This window comes from Grammomys surdaster, unplaced genomic scaffold (assembly GCF_004785775.1).
Source record: "Grammomys surdaster isolate TR1022 unplaced genomic scaffold, NIH_TR_1.0 64, whole genome shotgun sequence".
Classification (NCBI taxonomy): domain Eukaryota; kingdom Metazoa; phylum Chordata; class Mammalia; order Rodentia; family Muridae; genus Grammomys; species Grammomys surdaster.
In genome coordinates, this window is record NW_021604566.1 from 12,511,360 (window position 1) to 12,517,830 (window position 6,471).

The window sequence follows — 6,471 nt, forward strand, 5'->3', positions numbered from 1 at the left end:
GCTATCTTAGCAAGAGAAGTTTAACACAACATTTGGGAAAGGAGCCAGTGTTTCACTTTTAAGTTTTAAGAAGTTTGACATTAGGCAAATGACTTGCTACCAAGACTGATGACTAGAGTTTGATGCCTGGAATCCATGTGGTGGAAGGAGAGACTCAAGTCCTGAAAGTTGTTCTCTACCCTCCACAAGAACATCATTGCATTTTGGGACACCTGAACACACATGGCAAACACTTACATAAAAGCATCTGGATACACATGAATAATATAAAAATAAATCTTTTTCTTTAAAGAACTATGAAAATGCATTTTATCCTGAAATTTTTTAAAATAAGAAACTTTTTTTGAGTTGTTGGTCAGGAGTATCCAAGAGAATCCCAAAACATACAGCTTATTGTTGCTGCCCTTTGTCATCCCTTAGATGGAAGGGATGTCCTATTATGGACATCATGTACTTCAGAAACAGGCTCAGAGAACCCCAAGCTGGAACGGACCTAAATGACCCCTCCATGAGGCCTAGCTTTACCAATTAGATGCAGAGCTGTGAAGACCAGCCCCGATAGATAAATCAATAAAATACTTCCTCACCTAAGGCTCAATGTGGAAAGGCAGGAAAAAGATGGTAAGAGTCAGAAGATTAGGGACTGTGAGATTGTGTTTCCTAGTAATATCACAAGCTACACCCATAAAGCCTTACCAATATGGTCTCCCAAACACGAGCTGAGCAAGGACAACAGCAATGGACATGCCAAAGTAAACAGAGAAAAGCTTGTGAGGCCTCGATCCTCCACAAAGAACTACAGGCAAACAAGAAAGGGTGAGAGCAGGAGAGGTTCTCCTCAGGAAAGGGCATGCTAATAGGTCGTCCAGTGCAAATGGGCATCCCTGAAAACATGCACACAGTGCCATTATACAGACTGAGTAGGTTGTATTTAGGAATAGATGTGTGTATACATATAAACTATGCATTTAATAATAATTAGTTAAAAAAAATAGGCCACAAACTGGAAGGAGAAGATAGGATGGCATATGGGATATTTGGGGGAGGAAAGGGAAGAGAGAAATGTTGTAATTATAATATGCAAAAATAAAATGAATAAGAATTTAATTTTTAATTATTTTAAGATTGTAATGGCATGACAAATTTTCAACTTAAATGCATTAGGTTAATTTCTTTTATGAGGAGATAGCATAATCTTTATCTCAATGAAGTGATTTTTAAAAGGATAGATGTTAATTTTCAATACATTCATATATAATATATTATGCAATACATGTAAATCATAATGTATTTATATATTAAAGAAAGATTTACATATGCGTATATTGAAACATTATATCACTCTGAAAAAGTATGAGATCCTAGCCAGGCATGGTAATGTATGCCTGTAACTCCAGCATTAGGGAGACAGAGGCAGGATGATAGCGGGGTTCAAGTCCTGGAATATGCAGAGAGACTTTGTCTCCAGAAAAAGAAAATAAAGACCAAGAAAGTAATTGTGTCACATGTCACAGCATGGATGAACCCTAATGATGCTGAGTGAAAAAAAAAAAAACCAAGCAACAAGGCAAACACTTTATGATCTACTCATGTAGGTAGTAGGTCAAACTCACAGAAACAGAACCAAAAGGCAGCTGCTAAAGGGGATGGAGCCAGGCAACAAAGAGCTCAGGCTTTGTGGCATTTCCATTGCAAGATGAAAAGCTCAGTTCAGTAGTGTTGAACTTCACACTTACAACTGTCAGCAGAATGGTTATCTGTCCGTCTGTCTGTCTGTCTATCATCTATCTATCTGTCTGTCTGTCTATATGTCTATCTATTTCTCTTAGGTTTTTGAGACAGTCTCACTATGTATCCTTGGCTATCCTGGAAACTGCCATGAAACTAGGCTGGGCTCTAACTCTCAGAGCTCCACCTGCTTATGCCTTCAGAGTGACTGCTGGGATTCAATGGATACATCGCCACAGCAAGTCTAAGATGATAATGTGGTGGTTTGCGGGGGCGGGGAGTGTTGCTGTTGTTTTAAGGTTGTAGGGTCATAGCTATTGCATGAAGGCTGACCACAGAGCAGACATGGAAGCTCACTTGGGAGCAAAACAGATAACAAATGACAAAGAACAAGAACTGAATGCAGGGCACTACACAGCACATCTGTGACAACCATACCTATCTGCCCGAAGCATCTTTTCTGCAGTCAGCCCATGAGCAGGGCAGCTGCTAGGTGGGCCAGGATGCCTGCACCTCCAGGTGTCTGGTGCTGATGCCCTTCAACCCCAAGAAAAGCCAGCTTGCTCAGTTGAGGTAAACCAAACAAAACAAAATAAAATAAAAATGCTTCATTTTTGTTGCTTATTAACTGGTTTGTGCTTCCTTCCTTCCTTCCTTCCTTCCTTCCTTCCTTCCTTCCTTCCTTCTTTCCTTCCTTCTTTCCTTCCTCCTTTCTTCCCTCCCTCCCTCCCTCCCTCCCTCCCTCCCTTCCTTTCTTTCTTTTTGTTTTTTTAACCACACATAGTAGGATTTCAAATTTATCCCGAATGTTCTAGTCTGAAACAGTTTCCTAAAGGACACACGAAAGGTTTTATTAACTAGTGTAGGAGCCTGGGCCTCATGTTCGGGGCTCAGCACTGCAGGGTCTCACAGAGACGAATTGTTACTAATGGCTTTGCTCTATGCTCACTGTCTGAAAAGGGGCTATTGAGATGGAATATTTGTTAGAGTTACAGGGCAGAGCACGCCATGAGTTTTCTATATATCACTTGTTGTCTGTGGTCCTCCACTTTTTAATCCACTTTACCTATAAGATCCTGCCTTTCTCCACCAGGTTTCAGTTTTGGATGCTGAAGTCACAGACAGAGAGGCTCATTACTGCAAGCCAGGCTCACCCTCAAGGTACCTTTTGCTCTGAACCAGTCAAGAAACCAAGCATGGCTAGGGTTTTTTTTTTGTTTTGTTTTGTTTTGGTTTGTTTTTTTGTTTTTTTCCACACTCAGGTGTATGCAATTTTCAATATTTTATAATAAAGTGGAAGGTTTTCAACAGAGCTTACTCAGTTCTGTAACACGGTAGGGAAACAGGACTTATAATTCCACTGTCTAATGCCCTCCAGGGTCTGTGTTCCTGTTCAGTGGATGAGCAAGCTAAAACCAAGGCGAGTCCACAGAAGCAGCAGAAGGACTATTTCATTTCTACGCTGTGAATGACAAAAGTCCCTCTTCAAATTGTCTTCCTACCGATTGTTTAATAACACATGTTTGCCTGCTGTGAATTTCATATAATAAAAGACTTGACCATGACCCACCTTACAATTGGATGGGTGATGACCAATGACCCTCTATTCCAGTGGTTCCCAACCTCTGGATTTATACGCCCTGGGGGTCTCATATGAAAGATCCCACATATCAGGTATTTACATTACAGTTCAGAACAGTAGCAAAATGAAAGTTAAGTGGCAATGAAATAAGTTTATGGTTGGGGGTCACCACAACGTGAGGAATGGTATCAAAGGGTCACAACATCAGGAAGGCTGAGAACCACTGCTCTAATCTTTTGATTTCTAGTCTACCTGAGCTTCCATATTAATAGGATTATAAAATTAGTATTAGTTCATAGTTTCCATTATTACCACTTTTCTTCCATAATATTTGCTCATGCTGTCTAGTGGAGCTTTCAGCAAAGACCTAAATAAGAGTATTATTTTTAAAACATTGAAATGATACAAAGATTCATTCTTGGTATTTTCTCCGGTTCTCATACTCTTTGGAAATAAACAATGGAAAGAGGGGTGAATAGTGGGGGAAAGAAAAAGGTGACATTCCTTGAAGACAGAGCTGGCTTCAACACTACTCAAGCAGCCTTCAGGACTAGTTCAGCCTTATTTACACTAGTGAGAATTTGAAGTGTTCTAAAGCTCATGTGGGAGTCCCAGATTTTACCTGCCCAATGACTCAGATCCCTGTGAACCCCTCATTGTTATGCCTAGGATGGGTGGGTCACCTCACCACAAGGACCAGAAGCTCTAGCAAATTAGGGAAGACTCCTTATGAAATCTTCTTTGAGACTTGAAAAAATCCTCCACCCCCCACCCAATAGTGAAGAAACTTAACTTTGGTCTTTAACAAATGTGTCTAAGAGAAACAGCAGACATTCAAATTGAGAGCAGCTCCTTGTGAGCCAAACAAGGGAGTTCTAGTAAGCCATGAAGAAGAATTGAAATCACGCTGTCTGAGAGGGGGAAAAAAGGAAAACTTGAAGCCATCATGTTAAATTAAAAAAGAGAAATATTGCTTGTCCTCTCTCATGACATGAGTCAAATTATTTTAAAACTAGATAAAAGTATGGGGGATACTGTAAGTATGGGAGGCAGGAAATAGTGGGGGTCAGAACAAGAGAAGGCTATGTGAGGGTGACTGTAGTCAAAGTACACTGTGTCCATGTATAGAAGTCTCATAATTAAACACATTACTTTGTGACTGATGTACACTAAAAAGAAAGGAAGTTTTGTGATGATATTATATGGCATCTCTCTAAAGTTCCTTGACCCAGGCTTGAAATAAATTAGCTCAACTTCCTCAAGACGGAAGACTGTAAGAAATCTTTTACAAATGTTTACTCTTTGGGACTTCTAATGGTTTTTGGTATCAATAACAGAAATAAGGAAGCAAGACATCTATTTACTATACATAATATATAACCTATTTACCATTATGTTATATAATAATTATAATGTACATAATATACTAAGTTAGATATATTTGTCATATGTAATAAGTACTTAGACTGGCCACTGTCCTTGGTTCCTGGGAGGTAACCTCTAACTCTTTAGACTGGCAGGAGTGGCAGGAGTGTCTGATACTCCTGGGCTCTCAGCCATACCTGAGGTTTTGTCAATGAGATGACTCAGAAGTAGGCCTGGCCACATCACAAAGGCCAGCTGCATCTACATGACAGAACCCGAATAGAAACTCTTCTCTTTCCCAGTAAGTTTCCTGGGTGGTAGTGCACCTGGTGGATCAGGAGGATGAACACTGGGTACACCAAGACTTCATGTCCTCCTCCGTAGTTGTTTGTCCTCTTGACATGAGCTAGTCATCTGAGAAGAGAAATGAGGAACTCAGACTCAACTGAGAAAATACCTCCAACAGATTGCCTATTAACAAGTTCGTAGGACATTTTCTTGATTATGATTGATGTGGGAGGGCCCAGACCATGTCGGTGGGGCCATCCCTGAGCTGGTGGCACCGGATGATAAAACAAAGTAGACTGAGCAAGTCATCAAGAGCAAGTCAGTAAATAGTGGATCTCCATGGTCTCTCCTTTAGTTCCTGCCTCCAGTTTCCTGAATCAATTGAGTTCCTCCTTTGGCTTTTCTCAATAATAAACTCTGATCAGATATGTAAGCCTCATAAACCTTTTCTTCCCCAAATTGCATTTAGTGATGGTGTTTTTATTACAGCAAGAAAAACCCAAACTAAAAGAGGCCCCTCCTGGGCTATGCCTGTGTATATCAATAGACTGACTGCAACTATATTCTCTAAAATCACAATAAGATAACACATTTCTGAGTTCTGTGCATCCTTCAAAAAATTATAAGATATGGTAGGATGGTCTAAGCCCCAGTTGTGTATTACCCAGTTTTACAGAAGCCTGGCTAGCCTGGAAATCCCCATGCTTAAGGCTAATGTCGAAAGTTCCCACAATCTAATATTACCTCTGGTCTTTAATCTGTCACTGTCCGCACCAATCTCAATTTTCAGACCTATTTGCTGCCTCAAACATAGGCATCTCTGAGGAAAAGAAGAGCTCAGAAATAAAGAGTTCTGTGTCTTTAACTGGTAGAGTCCCCGAATTCATTCTGTGTGCCCAGAATTGCATTTATTCTTTCAAAGTAAGAGGTTCCTTGACCTGCATGGGAAGATACAGCAAGCCAGGAAACTAGTACCCTAGGTCACCATATCAAACACACTGAATATTCGTATGGCCCCATATGAAATAAGATTTTGAGTTGGGGAAAAAATATCAAAATGCAGTCTCATAATTTTGTTCTTGGAAATTTATCATTGAATGATTCCTTTACAATTCCTTAGTTTACATCTTTTCAGCAACCATGTGTCTGCTTGAGAAAGATATTTGCTTCTTTTGAGAAACTGAAAAAAAACTAACCTACAAATTTGTTTTTTAAGTGAAACTATTATGAATTATAAATTTAGCAATTAATGGTGTTGTGTTTATAAAAAGATAAAGAGATAAAGAGTATGTTCAGTGGGTGTGTGGAGAGGTATAGGGGAAGGGGATGTCTCAGTGGGCCCATGCCGAGGCATCTCTTCCCCCTGAGTGACCAGTCACACACCGGTATAGCAGAGAATAGAGTTTATTCAGGGCATGGGGAGGGGAGCCAGGAGGGTAGTAGAGGCAGAGAGAGAGAGAGAGAGAGAGAGAGAGAGAGAGAGAGAACAGAGAAGTAGAGGAGTAGAG